The sequence below is a fragment of the Rhododendron vialii genome, chromosome 8a (assembly GCF_030253575.1).
Source record: "Rhododendron vialii isolate Sample 1 chromosome 8a, ASM3025357v1".
Taxonomy (NCBI): Eukaryota; Viridiplantae; Streptophyta; class Magnoliopsida; order Ericales; family Ericaceae; genus Rhododendron; species Rhododendron vialii.
The window spans coordinates 8,099,717-8,113,806 of NC_080564.1; positions in this window are offsets into that span (position 1 = coordinate 8,099,717).

The window sequence follows — 14,090 nt, forward strand, 5'->3', positions numbered from 1 at the left end:
CATCTTGCGGGGTATCTTTTTCAGTCTAAAATCAAACGTTTTAAAGAACACCGATTGGAGCATATGAGTTTGGACCGGTTACGAGTGCTATGAACCCTACGACCGTACGTTTCTTTTAATTATTTGAAAAATACAATCAATTTCTAGATTTTAATTAATCTTCGCATAAAACGACAAGGGAGCCACCTAAGAGCCAGTTTAAATAAGTATCAACCCGAGTTTTTAGTCAGCACACATCACCATCTCTGTGAGTTCAACTCCGGACTTACCGGATATTGTGCTACGTCGGTCTGCGCCCTACGCTTGGAACATGTAACCCATTAATTTATGACTAAAAAATCGTTAAGTACTTACACACGCCTCGACTAAACTGAGACTTCAAGTTAACAACACAGCTTGCCCTAATAAACTTGGTTTTGTTTCCCTAGCCTGCCTGCCTCTCTCCCATGAACTTTTGAGGAAATACATCGCATAAACCTGGGAGCATTTCTTCTTGCCTCTCCCCCTCAAGACTTCAAGATCGAGTGGGATTGGGCCTGTGCCGCCCTGCCTGCCTTTCATATGCTCTACTCCTTCTTTATCATCTTTTTTAGACACACTTTCAGTGGCCCCAAGGATTAATTATTAGTGAGAATCAAACTTGTGAGCTTTAGAAAAGTAAGCACTTTTGTTAATTGTTGTCATGCTTCTACTCGACAACCCATTTGCAGTTAAAAGTAGAAAAAACACTAATTCATGTGATTCGGGCCCCTGCAAGACAAAAACAATGTGTCCGCCACTCCTTACAAAAACAACTTTAATACTGCTTTGAACCACGGTGTTGGAGTTGGACTATTGCAGAATATATTTATTACTGTTGTCAACCAATTTGGCTTTTTTTTATTTTACAGTACTAGGCCCCCACAGCCCACACTAACATAAACGAGATTATCCTTTAATGATGAAAATGATTAATTAGGTTATACTATATGGTAATGATGATTAGAAGGTACGTACCCTCTCTTTTCCGTGCTTGCTTTTTCTCTTGCACGAGTTGAATTGAAATTGGATGGCTGAGAAGTTGTGGGCTAGTTCTATATTAACGCACTCAATTATCTAAACTTCTCTCACAACATGATTTAGCCCTTCAACCCCGTTCTAGAAATTTTTTTAAAAAATAAACAGCTTATTTCACATTTTCAAACTAAAAAATAATGTAAAAAAAAAAATTTCAATTTTTTTGCATAGTATAAAAGATCTCGGTGAAATCTTTCAAATAAGATCCATATTACATATTTTTAAATTTTAATAAATTTATAATTTTAAACTTAAAATTATCTTTTTAAAAAATGAGAGCTTTTTTTTACATTCCGAAACGCACCCTTGGAATCTAAGCCTTTTGAAGCGCCAGTAGTTGTAGTTGTGGCTCGTGCTTTCGTACGTTCTTATCGCTTTGGGTTCCGATCTATAATGAACTTTGTAAAAGTGACTTTAGAAAACACCACCCATTGATCTCATTATTTTGTTGATTTTACTACTAAACTAGCATATCATAAGTAAATATTCAAATCAATGATCACCATCGTGATGTGGAGAATAATTAGTACTTCATCCGTTCTTTTTTAAGTGTTCCATTTTGTAACTTCAGCTTATTAAAAAGATATCATTATTACACTTTTCACATCAATTTTTATATCCGCTTTTCCTTTTTACCTTTTATGGAAACATCATCATTACATTTTTACTCACTAACTTTTCAAAATGAAATATACTTAGGGGCAAAATGGAAAATTCACAAATATTTATCCGCTAACTTTACAAAATGGACACTTATTGAGAAACAGCCCAAAATAAAACACTGAATTCTAAAAAAAGAACGGAGGATGTATTACTTAGGTAGTGCAGCGGTTGTGATGTTAAATCAAACCCCTCCACTAATTCATTTTATCTTTCATGACCATATGCACAGTTGCGTACCGAAAGCCTCTTTTAATAAATAATTTGTACAGAATACCTAATTACATAAAGTGTCAACTCAAAATCAATAATTCTAGTGTCACACCCAAATACACACCCATACTCACATGAGTGGTGGGCCCCTTACACATACTAAAGTGTGTAGTATATGTGAAACCCACCACCCATGTGAGTGGTGGGTATGTGTTTGGGTGTGAAAATGAATGTGGTACTAGCACCACTCATTAAAAATTAAGCTGGTAAAAGTATTGATGTGATCAATTCTTTAGATAATTTAAGCATTTACCAGTACTAATGGGATTAATATTAAATTATCTTTTAATAGATATTGAATTAATCATATCAGTACTACTGGTAAGTTGGATTAAATAATCACATCAATACTGGTAAATCCTTAAATTATTTAAAGAATTAATTAACTTTTTACCAGCACAATTAAGTTATTGAAGATTATTATCACAATACCCGAAGGCTACAACGATTTCATCAAAAAATACAGGAAAGAAGCAAAATTACTAAAATCTAGACACTGGAGCATATCCACTAAGAGGCTCCTGAGCACATATTGCCAAGGCAGACCATACATAAATGCAGGGTATCGAACCCGTCTCTGATTTTAGTAGTAGAGCTCAAAAGGACACCCAACTCAAATCATAACCTTAAGCACAAGATGAAATCAACTCCAAAACAAGAACCGCCGCCAACCGTACCACGCCAGCACAACCCACTTCACCGGTGAAGCCAGAAAGGGCCAGACTCCGAAACAAAGAAAACCAAAGCAGAACCAAGAAAAACTAATCTAGCTAGGCTTATTTGCCCACCACCACACCCTCCATATCTGGGGAAAACCCAAATTGGAAATAGGACCAGACTGGAGAAACCAGTTGGTAGAACCGAAACAAGCCAGAGACAAAACTAAACCCCAGCCCCTGTAAGTTGTGGATTTCCGCCAAGGAACAAAATAACAAGACCAACATTTGGATTGAAAATGTACGTATTTCTGTACACGTACTTCGTGATTATAGGGTCTGACTCAAGGCTTACATATATAGTCAGTTGTTACTGTAGGGGTTCGATTTAGGAGGAGGGACCTTCGCCTGAACTTGTACTTCACTTCCGCTGCTCCGTTCCTCCGCCGCTGGACCTGCAACAAGTCACTAAGGCTGGAATAGCCTTGTGACCCTCCGACGATCAAGTTAGATGTAAGGAGAGTTGCTTTTAGGTCTAGGGTTAGGGGAAGATGGCATACCTCTCAAAGATGAATATCCCTTTGTATTTATAGACCTAGGTTAACTTGGGCTCCAAGCCAGTGCGTGGAGGTCACGCTTAGGTAACCGCCCTTGGTGACATCATAGATGACGCCACGGGATAAGACGGTTACGAAGCACATGGGCAGATGATCCTTTTCGCCACGTATCGCTCATGGTCCCCTCCTGCTATGCTGCATTCTGCCAAAAGTCCCAAGCGGAATGTACACCTCGGTAACTAACCGAAGTGTAAACAGGAGACTTGACTCCGAGCGAGTAAACAGAAAGATATACACAGGCCCATGTCAATATGAGGCCTCGGTTGATGGTGGTCCGGTTATATTACCGAGACGATTACCGAAGCCTCCACAATAGCCCCTCAAGTCCCTGGAGCGTTGCACCTCTGCTTCAGGGTCTTGATCCTATCATATGAGACATCAGGCCTTGATCTTTCTTTTTAGAGAATAACCGAAGGGTGAAGTTGCTTCGGTAGATTTCGTTCAACCCGCGCCAGAGAAGAGCCACGTGTCAACTGTTGCCGAGATCTCAGAATCAAAAAGCTGCCTCGGCACGTGCCATGCCAGTTGATTGGTACGAAACGTCGCTTCGGTGACACGCGTCAACATGCCTAAGGTCCGAATATCCGGCGCCTGTCCTCGGTGCAGAGTCCTTGATACTAGCCGTTCGATGATAACACATGTCGACGATCTAACGGCTCAATGCACGACGCTTCGTTTCCCGCGCAGCTTTCCATCTCTATCAATATAAATAGGAGAGACAGAGGTGAGATCGTCACCCTTTCTTCTGCTTCTGAAGTCGAACCGCCGCCGCCGTATACTTCCAGCTTTCAGTCGAGATTTCGATCGTTTTGGTTGGGAGATCTTGCACAAACTTGAGGTATGTCGACCTTCTTGCTTTATTCTTCATGTTTTGACCATTGTTTTTGAGTTTTTCGCCTTTTTCTTGCACTTGTTACGGCTGAGCAACCGCTCGCCACCGTCTGGTTCAAGGCGGCGCTGGGCTTCTCCAGCGTTGTTCACGCTATTACCGAGGTCTAAACTCATCCCGAGACCTAGATTCATCCCGAGGCCAAAACTCATCCCGAGACCTAGATTCACCTTGATCCCAAGGGAAAGGACTTCTGATTTTTAGAAATTCTTCCGAGAGGGAAACGCCTTTATAGGAAACGATTGTCTGAGGACTCCGAGGAGCGATGACCATTCCGCACCGAGCGCTAGACATTGATTTTTTCCCTGAGCACATAGCTAACGGGTTTTTGTATTCCTTTCCTTGGTTAGGCAGAAGCGAATGGTCATCGAGCTCTCTTCGGACAGTTCCGGTAGTTCAGGTTCTTCTCCTATCGAAATTCCCGAGGACATTCGCCAGACACTTCGGGAGAGGGCATTCTTCCGAACTCCAATCGACTGCGTTGAACCATTTGAACCCTCGAGAGCTCCTCGTGAGGCGACGACGTTTGACTCTCAAGAGATGGAAGCCCCAAGTACCTCGAACCAAGGTCCGGGTCCGTTCGCTGATGCCCCCGAGGAGGTACGGGGACGCAGAAGGGCGATGAGGCCATGCCCATACCGAAATCAGTACTTTGACGGCTCCTCGGCTTCTTATGCTGAATTCAAGAGGGTATACAGCGTACCTCATGATGTTGACGTTCGCATTTTACCGAACAGTGATCCCAAGGATCTTCCTCACCGGGAGGGAGCACTCATATTCCCCTTGATGGCTATCACAGAGGGGGGCGTTAGATTCCCCCTTCATCAGTTTGTCCGAAGGGTTCTCCGAGCCCTCTCCCTCACGTCTTCTCAGCTGACGGTGAATTCTTACCGGATCATCACGAGCATTATAGAACTGAGGAGACAATATAACCTCACGTTCGGACTCGAGGAGCTCTTCGGTGTATACCTCGTTGGAGTTAACCGGGAGAGCGACCGTCACTACCTCTCCTGTAGGACAGGATACGACACCTTCCTTATCGACCATCTTCCCGACTCGGAAGAGTGGGCGAGTAGTTATGTTTCGGTCACCGGGAATTTTATGTTTGGGCCCGGGGAGAGCGCGGACACAGCCACCACAGTTCAGTTCGAAACCGGGGCTCCTGGTCGGTAGAAGCATCTTCTTAGCTTTATTATGTTTGCACATTTTTCTTTCCTCATTGTATACTGATTCTTCCATTCTCTATCTTTCAGCCGAGGGAATCGTTGCAGAGCTTCGGGCAAGGGCTAACCGAGCGCAAATAACAGCTGCTTACGCCATTCCTATCACGAGTCGGTATGCACCTGAACTGCTCGGATACAAACCGACTTATACCGGCTATTTGAAAAAGAAGCCGAGGCAGCAAGGAGTTCCTCGAGGGGGACGAGGACGTGGCCGAGGGAGAAGCCAAGGAAGAGGAGAAGGTAGGAGAGGAGGAGCTGGGGCGACAGAAGACGAAGTTGGTGATTCTGGTCCCCGAGGCGTGATCCGAGAAGAAATCGACCGGGAGACCCCAGAAAGGACGGGACTTAGTAGAGAGATGAGCGGCCGTGGAAGAGAAGTGCTCAACCTTCGGCGCCAAAGGCCACGAGGACGGGGTGCCGGCGTCAGGACAGGCTCGCCGGGGGCTGGAACCTCGAGGGTGATCCCTGTTTCTCCTCAGGAGCCTCCGGAGAAGAGGGCTCGGACCGAGGAGGAAAGCTTCGGACGAGGAAGGGGCGGGGAGCCGATCTTGATAGAAGAAACGGGGACCCGAGGAGATGAGGGAGATGTGGAGAGCCGGGGAGGAACCGAAACGGGGACTCGTGTTCCGGCGAGGGAGGTCCCCTGGGCCCCCGAGGTTCGTCACTACTCGGGGCGCCTAATTCATCACGCCGATAGCGCGTCTTCTAACATTGGGACGGCGTTTGGGCTGCTTCGGTCGTGTATTCTTCCGAAGGATGCCCGGGCTGTTGAGGGGTGCACCGTGGATCTGACAGGAGAGATAGCGCAGGCACTTCTGAAAGTAAGTTACTTCTGAAAGTTTCTTTTCTTACTCCTTTGATCGTTTTGTTGGAATTTTGATCAATTTTAATTGTGTTGGTAGGCCGGCGCTCGGGTGCTCGCTGTGAACGAACAATGCCAGGCACGAGAGCAGGAGATGGAGCTGCTGAGGAAGACTCTTGCTCAGAGAGAGGACGACCTGAAAGTGGCGAGGGAGACTTGTGACCTCTACCTAGCCGACTTTCAGCGGTGCGACCGGGAGCGGGTACTTGCCGAAGGGAGGGCCAAAAAAGCTGAGGAGGATGCTGATACATTGAGGGCTGCTGGAGCTCGGGAGGTCGAGTTTGCAAGGAACAAAGGCTACGATGAAGGCTGGGATGCTGCCGGAGTGGAATATAAGAAGCAGGTCCGGGAGATAGAAGCCGAGCTCTTCAGAGATCGGTTCTTGGACGGGCTTCGGTACGGCCACGAGGCCTTAATAAGCAAGCTTACTCTGCCAGAGGGTTCGGAGCTTCGAACCGTGCCTGAGCCCCCTCCTGAAGAGCTCGTGCTACCGGAGGAGGAAAGCGAGCAGGTGCCGAACCAGGAGCCCCAAGCGACCGAGGAGCCAGCTGACCTTAGCGCCCCTGTTCCCTGATGAAGCATAGGAACTTTATATTTCGCAGCTCTGAAAAAGTATTTTAACTTTTGCTTGAATGGTCGGTTTACTGGACGGCTCCGGACATTTGGAGTTTGCCGTTCCAGAGATTGTAACCGTTTAATACTTGAAGCAGTACCCCCTTTTTGTTAATAGTTCGTGAATGAATGCTCTTCTTTTCTTGAATGTTTTTCTTTGAAATGCTTGTTTGATTGGTTTGCTCCTTAGGTTATAATACCCCTGCTTCGGTGGGACTTGAAAAGTTTGTAGAAACAAGTTTAACCGAAGCGTTAACCGAATCGTTTTTTCAAGCATAAGAAAGATGATTAATCAAGAAAAGGTGACTCGTTCCGAAGCCCCAGCGAGTAGGAGGGTCGGTAGGGATCGAATCAGAATCAACTCGTGTAATGAATTTTTGACATTGCACGCCCCTGCTTATTAATAGAAATGAGCTTATCGAGCAGACGCGGGATGGTATTACTGCTAGGGACGTAGGCCGAGGTCACGAAGTGGTACGGCTTTTGCCATAGGTTAGTGACGCGGCGAGTCCGAACAGAGAGAAATTTCTGATGGGTCGGTGTTAGGGGCTCGGAGAAAAAGGCCGAGTATCCTTACAGCGAGTGACCAGAAATTTAGACGACCGAAGAGGTCCGGGCGACTTGGTGGGAATTTTTCTCCGAGTGTATCACCTATGGGAGAACAATATCCCTGAAGTCGGTATAAAATGGTCCGGGAAAGAATAGACCAAGTATAAGTAATTTAAACAATCAGTGTACGAATAGTGCCAAAGAGAATTCTCATTAAAACTCGGGGTATTGTCAATACATAAGCAGATTGCCTTCAAAACTTTCTCAAAAGAAAATGCAACGTAATAAGGACAAAACGGGCTTCGGTAGCCGAACACTATCCGTAGAACTTCTTCAAATTGTTGGCGTTCCATGACTTAGCAATGGGGGAACCATCCAGTTTTTCCAATTTGTAATTACCCGAACCGAGGTGCTTGAGAACTCGGTAAGGACCCTCCTAATTGGGCATTAGCTTTCGCTTTTTGGACTTCTCCACCACCTTTTTCCAAACGAGATCGTCAGGCTTAAACGACCGGAGGCGCACGCTTCGGTTGTAACCCTTTGCAACCTCCTGCTGGTATGAAGCGAGCTTTATCCTTGCGTTGTCCCGTTCTTCTTCGGCTAAATCGAGGTCCGAAGCAACGGTGGTGTTGTTGACCGACTCATCAAAATTTTCTGTTCTCATTGTTGGGAGTCCGACTTGGAGTGGGATGACCGCCACCATTCCGAATGCCAAGGAAAAAGGTGTGCGACCGGTTGATCGCCGAGGCGTCGTACGGTAGCCCCAGAGTACCCTGGGCAGCTCTTCGGCCCACTTTCCTCGCCGTGACTCGAGTCGTCGCTTTAGCCCGGATGAAATTGCTTTGTTTGCCGCTTCAGCCTGTCCGTTGCCCTGGGGGTAAGCCGGAGTGGATGTGTCCCATTTGATACCGTATTCGTCAAGTAGAGCCCGGTACTTCTGTCCTGTAAACTGCCCTCCATTGTCAGTAATTATGGCGAACGGCACACCGAAGCGTGAGATGATGTTGCGCCACACAAAGCGGATGACGTCTGTTTCTTCGATGGTTACCAGGGGCTCGGCCTCGACCCATTTCGAGAAATAATCTGTTGCGGTTAAAAGGAACTTGAATCCACCCGGAGCGACTGGGAGCTTTCCAACGATATCCATGCCCCATTGGGAGAAGGGCCAGGGGCTGGTGAGAGGGCTCAGGTCCCGAGCCGGCTGATGGATAATGGGAGCGAACATCTGGCACTTTTTGCAACGCTTGACGAACTCTTCAGCGTCCTTCTTCATTGTCGGCCACCAATATCCCTGAGTGAGGGCTCGGTGGGCGAGCGATCGTCCACCGGAGTGACAACCGCTGTCACCGGCGTGAAGCTCTTCGATAATGCCCGGAACTTGATGTGGGTGTGCAACCAATAAGTACGGCCCGGTAAACGATCTTCGGTAAAGCTTGCCGTTGGGATTGAGCCAGAAGAGGGCAGCTTTGTTGCGGAGTCGGTGGGCGTCCTTTTTGTCGGTGGGAAGGGAGTCTTCCCTTAGGTAAAGGACGATTTCATCCATCCAGCTCGGACCGAGCTCTATGTTGAGTACTTCCTTCTGTAGGTCTTCGAGTTCAAAACTGGGCTTGTCAATAGAATTGAAGGAAATGGATCGGTGCCCAGTGCATGAGAATGCCGAAGCGAGACCTGCCAGGGCGTCGGCGTGGGCGTTCTGTTCCCTTGAAATATGCTCGACTCTGATTGCTTTAAAGCGTTGAATGAGCTGGACAGCGGCGCTTAGGTAGGTACGCATGCGGTCATCCCGAGCTTCGTATTCTTCAGAGAGTTGGTTAACCACCAACTGGGAGTCGCTGTAAACGACGAGCTCTTCGATGCCAATGGCTTCGGCAGTCTTGAGTCCGGAGATCAACGCCTCATATTCGGCCTCGTTGTTAGAGGCTGGGAAATTGATGGAGAAGGAGCTTTCGTGCAAGACACCGGAGGGTGAGAGAAGAACGACGCCCGCACCTGCGCCTCGGCTGTTGGATGCGCCATCGACGTACATTTTCCATACATCTCCGTGAAAGAGCTGCCAAGCTGTGCTAGGGTTGGCCTGGAGTACTGCTTCGGTGCTCGGTGGGGGTGCCGAAGCAGATACGTTGGGCGGTGTAAGCTCTGCGATAAAGTCAGCCAGAACCTGAGCCTTTATTGCTGTCCGAGGCTGAAAGTGGATTTCGAAATTGGCAATCTCAACGGCCCATTGTGAAATTCGGTTGGAGAGATCGGCCTTTCGGAGAAGAGATTTGAGGGGGAACTCGGTCAGGATGATGATGCGATGAGACTGGAAATACGGGGCAAGCTTTCGGGAGGCTGAGATTAGGGCGAGCACGAGCTTCTCCAGGGGGAGGTAGCGCGTCTCGGCGGGAGTCATGGTTTTGCTGGAGTAGTAGATTGGCTGGTGCTCCCGACCCTCCTGTCGGACGAGCACCGAGCTGACGGCGTGCGGGGAGACAGCTAGATAGAGGAACAGGTCTTCCTGGTCCCTTGGAGTGACGAGGAGTGGAGCCGTGGAAAGATACTCCTTTAGTCGCTGGAGGGCTCGGTCACATTCTTCTGTCCAGTTGAAGCTTCGTCGGCTGCCCTTTAGTAGAGCGAAAAATGGCTGACATTAGTCCGAGGAGCGACTTATAAACCGATTCAGAGCAGCAGCCATCCCGGTTAGACGCTGAACATCGCGCTTGTTGTGGGGAGCCGAGAGCTGATCAATTGCTTGAATTTGGGAAGGGTCGGCCTCAATACCGCGCCGGGAGACGAGATGGCCGAGAAATTTTCCGGAGCTGACGCCGAATACGCATTTCTCGGCATTGAGGCGGAGTTTGTGGCGCTTGAGTATCTCAAAGACTTCGGCAAGGTGAGTTAGATGATCACCGGCGCGAAGACTTTTAACCACCATGTCGTCAATGTATGCCAGCATAGTGTCTCCCAGTAATTGCTCGAACATCTTGGTTATCATTCGCTGGAAGGTTGCTCCGGCATTTTTCAAACCGAAGGGCATTACGAGGTAACCGAAGATCCCGTGGGGGGTAATGAAGGCGGTGTTCTCGATATCGCCTTCGCTCATGGCGATCTGGTGGTAGCCCCGGTACGCATCCAAAAAGCTGAGTCGCTCGTGACCAGAGGTGGCGTCGACAAGCTGGTCGATTCGGGGAAGAGGAAAGAAGTCCTTCGGGCAGGCATCGTTAAGGTTGGAGTAGTCGACGCAGACACGCCATTTGCCATTCTTCTTCTTGACTACGACGGTGTTAGCCAACCACTTGGGGTACTGGACCTCTCTGATTGCCCCAGCGTTTAGGAGTCGGTTGACTTCTTCAATGACGGCCTCGGAGTGAATGGGAGAGGACCGTCGTGCTTTCTGTACGACCGGTCGCTTGGCTGTGTCGATGTTGAGCTCGTGGCAGATGAAAGAGGGGTCGAGCCCCGGCATCTCGTAGGGAGTCCAGGCGAACACTTCAATGTTTCGGTTGAGAAAAGCTACCGTCTCATTCCGATCAGTGTCACTAAGTGAGGAACTGACAAGGAAGAAGCGGGAGCCGTCCTCGGTGATTGGGATTGTGGCCACATCTTCGACGGTTTTGTCGTCGGGGGATCTGCCGACGTCCTCCAAAACTGGGGCTTCTGGTGCTTCAATGAGATTCACCCGGGGGGTCTGTTTGGTGCTTCGGACAGCGTTGACGTAGCACTGCTTGGCCGCGGTCTGGTCTCCGTACAGGTCTTCCTGGTGCCCGTTAGTGCCGATGAAACGTACCACTTGGTGATAAGTGGAGGCAATCGCTTTAAGCCTATGCAGCCAGGTTCGACCAACAATGGCGTTGTAAGGGCCAGGGACGTCGACCACCACAAAGTCTATTTCAAGTGTTACCGAGCCGGCACGGACAGGAAGAGTGATCATACCGATGGGCCAGACAGGAGCTCCGTTGAAGCCGATAAGGGGAACTTCGGATGGACGGAGGTCGGTTTCGGGAATCTTCAGATCCTTGAAAAGGGAGTAGTACATGACTTCGGCAGAGCTGCCCTGGTCTACGAGGATGCGACGGACGTTGAAATTTCCGATGCGTAGCGTGACCACGAGGGCGTCGTTGTGGGGAAGCTGGACGCGGTCGAGATCCTTCTCGGTAAACGTTATCGTCCATTTGGAGCCGTCGTCGGTTCTGGGGCGCTTCGGTTCGGGGCCAACTAGCATGACCTGCTTGGAGGAGGAGGCTTCATTCAATTCTGCCCGGATGACTCGAGCGGCTTCGGGGTTCAAGGGACCATGTATGACGTTGATTGTCTGTACCTCTTCCTCGGTATGTGATTCGGTCCTTTGTGTCCGAGCCGTCGTCTTCTCGTGATCGATGAAGTTTCCGAGGTGGCCACCAGCAACAAGCTGTTCCAAGGAGGCCTTGAAGGGCTTGCATGCTGTGGTGAAGTGACCTTGCTCGCTATGGTAGCTGCATCGAACGATGGGATTCTTGATTTTCCCATTTTCGGTTCCGAGCTTTTGATTGGGGAAGGAGAAAAAAGGCTGATCCTTCACTTGATCAATGATCCGGTAGATGGGAATGGTGAAGACGGTCTTTTCGGCGTTGAAGTCACTTGGCTTCGGCCCCCTCCTCGGCGACTGCTTGATCGTGTTGACCTGTTTCTTCGAGGTTGAGACAGGTGCGGGGGCCGGTATGGATACCGAAGTGTTCAACGCTTTTGAACTTGTAGGTTTCCCGATGCCTCTCTCTGCCTTGGACTCGATGAGCTGACACCAGTTCTCGATTCGAGTCATAAGGTCCTTCATAGAGTTCGGCTTATGGCGAGCGAGGTCGTCGTAGACTTGCTCGTCCTGGGATGTGAGACCGAGCTTGAATCCTCGGGCAGAGATGACACCGTCGCAACCTTCTATCTCATTGAACAACTCCCAATAACGGCCGGCATACTGCCGAAGCGTTTCGTCGTTCCTCTTACGGAGGGCTAAGAGGGAGTCGATCTCCTTCTCGTGCTTGTTGCTCGTTACGAACCGTGCCATGAAGGCGTCACAGAGGGAATCGAACGAGGAGATTGACCGAGCCGGGAGTTGATTGAACCAGGTGAGGCCCAGGTTGCCGAGGCTTGCTGGAAACACTTTGCACAGGAAAGCATCGTCCGAGGGTTCATTCCGAAGAAATAGAGACATGACGGTTTTATACTGGACCAGATGAGTGTACGCCTCGGTCTTGCCGTCATATTTTGCGAACTTGGGTTGGGAGAATCCTTTGGGTGGGGTAACCGAGTCGATCTCTCTTGTGAATGGAGAGGTCGAGAGTCGTGCAAGTCGCGCATCGCGATGAGGTCGGATCGAACGGTCGGGGCCGTCTGGACGCTCAGTCGCTGTACGCTTCTTGGGGACGAGTTTGTCCAATCGTTCGTGCTCCTTTCTCTTTGGATCGATACTAACCGTTTTTCTGGGAAAACGCTCCTGGCGATGATGTCGGTAGCTATCCCGAGCGGAAGCCTCGAGGCGCTCGGTGACCGGGCTCCTGCTGTTTGCGCCGCCGGGGTGCGAGACGATGGGACTTCTGGCTCGGGGGCCCTTCAGGCGCTCCCGGTATCCTCTAGTCTGGATCTCGACAAGGCCGTCATCTCCCCTGGATGCCCTTGTGAGGCTAGGGGTAGATTCCCGGCCTGTCCTGCCCACAAGGACGGAGTGGGTGGAGGAGGCAGAGACGCTCCCATCACCGAGCCTGTCAAAGGCCGATGGCCTCCTTCGAAGTTGCGCAGGAGAGCGAGAACGGTCCCTGCGCGATGTTTCTTTTGGGGCTCGTGTGTCCACCAGTCTTGGTGACTCAAGACGATCCTTGACTGAAGGACGGGATCTGTGCTCTAGCAGGTGACCGGCTTCGTGACTGCGTGGGGGGGTGCGACGGTTTGTTCTTCCGCCGCGGCTCCCGGAGGAATGAGATGGGGAGATGAGGAGGTGTTTGATCTCTGCCAACTCGTCTCGGACGTGTCTGTCGCGGTCTACAACCGTCGTGAGATCATCGATTTTGCGCTCGAGATGGCGGATGTAGGAGTGGAGCTCGGAGGATGGGCCTGCGTCTAGAGCTGATGCTCCGGCGCCAACTCCGATGGATATGTGGTTCTTTCCATGGGCCGCCGCTCCTCCAGAAGCCAGGCTGTGGTCCACGAGGGAACCGAGCCCGTGGGCGGTACCACCGTGATGTGCGTCGTCGATCTCCACCATGTTTGATTCTGGATGTTTTAACGGAGCAGATGGGGGGAAGTGAAAGTTGAAAGGATGGCTAGTTCCCCAGCGGAGTCGCCAATTGTAGGGGTTCGATTTAGGAGGAGGGACCTTCGCCTGAACTTGTACTTCACTTCCGCTGCTCCGTTCCTCCGCCGCTGGACCTGCAACAAGTCACTAAGGCTGGAATAGCCTTGTGACCCTCCGACGATCAAGTTAGATGTAAGGAGAGTTGCTTTTAGGTCTAGGGTTAGGGGAAGATGGCATACCTCTCAAAGATGAATATCCCTTTGTATTTATAGACCTAGGTTAACTTGGGCTCCAAGCCAGTGCGTGGAGGTCACGCTTAGGTAACCGCCCTTGGTGACATCATAGATGACGCCACGAGATAAGACGGTTACGAAGCACATGGGCAGATGATCCTTTTCGCCACGTATCGCTCATGGTCCCCTCCTGCTATGCTGCATTCTGCCAAAAGTCCC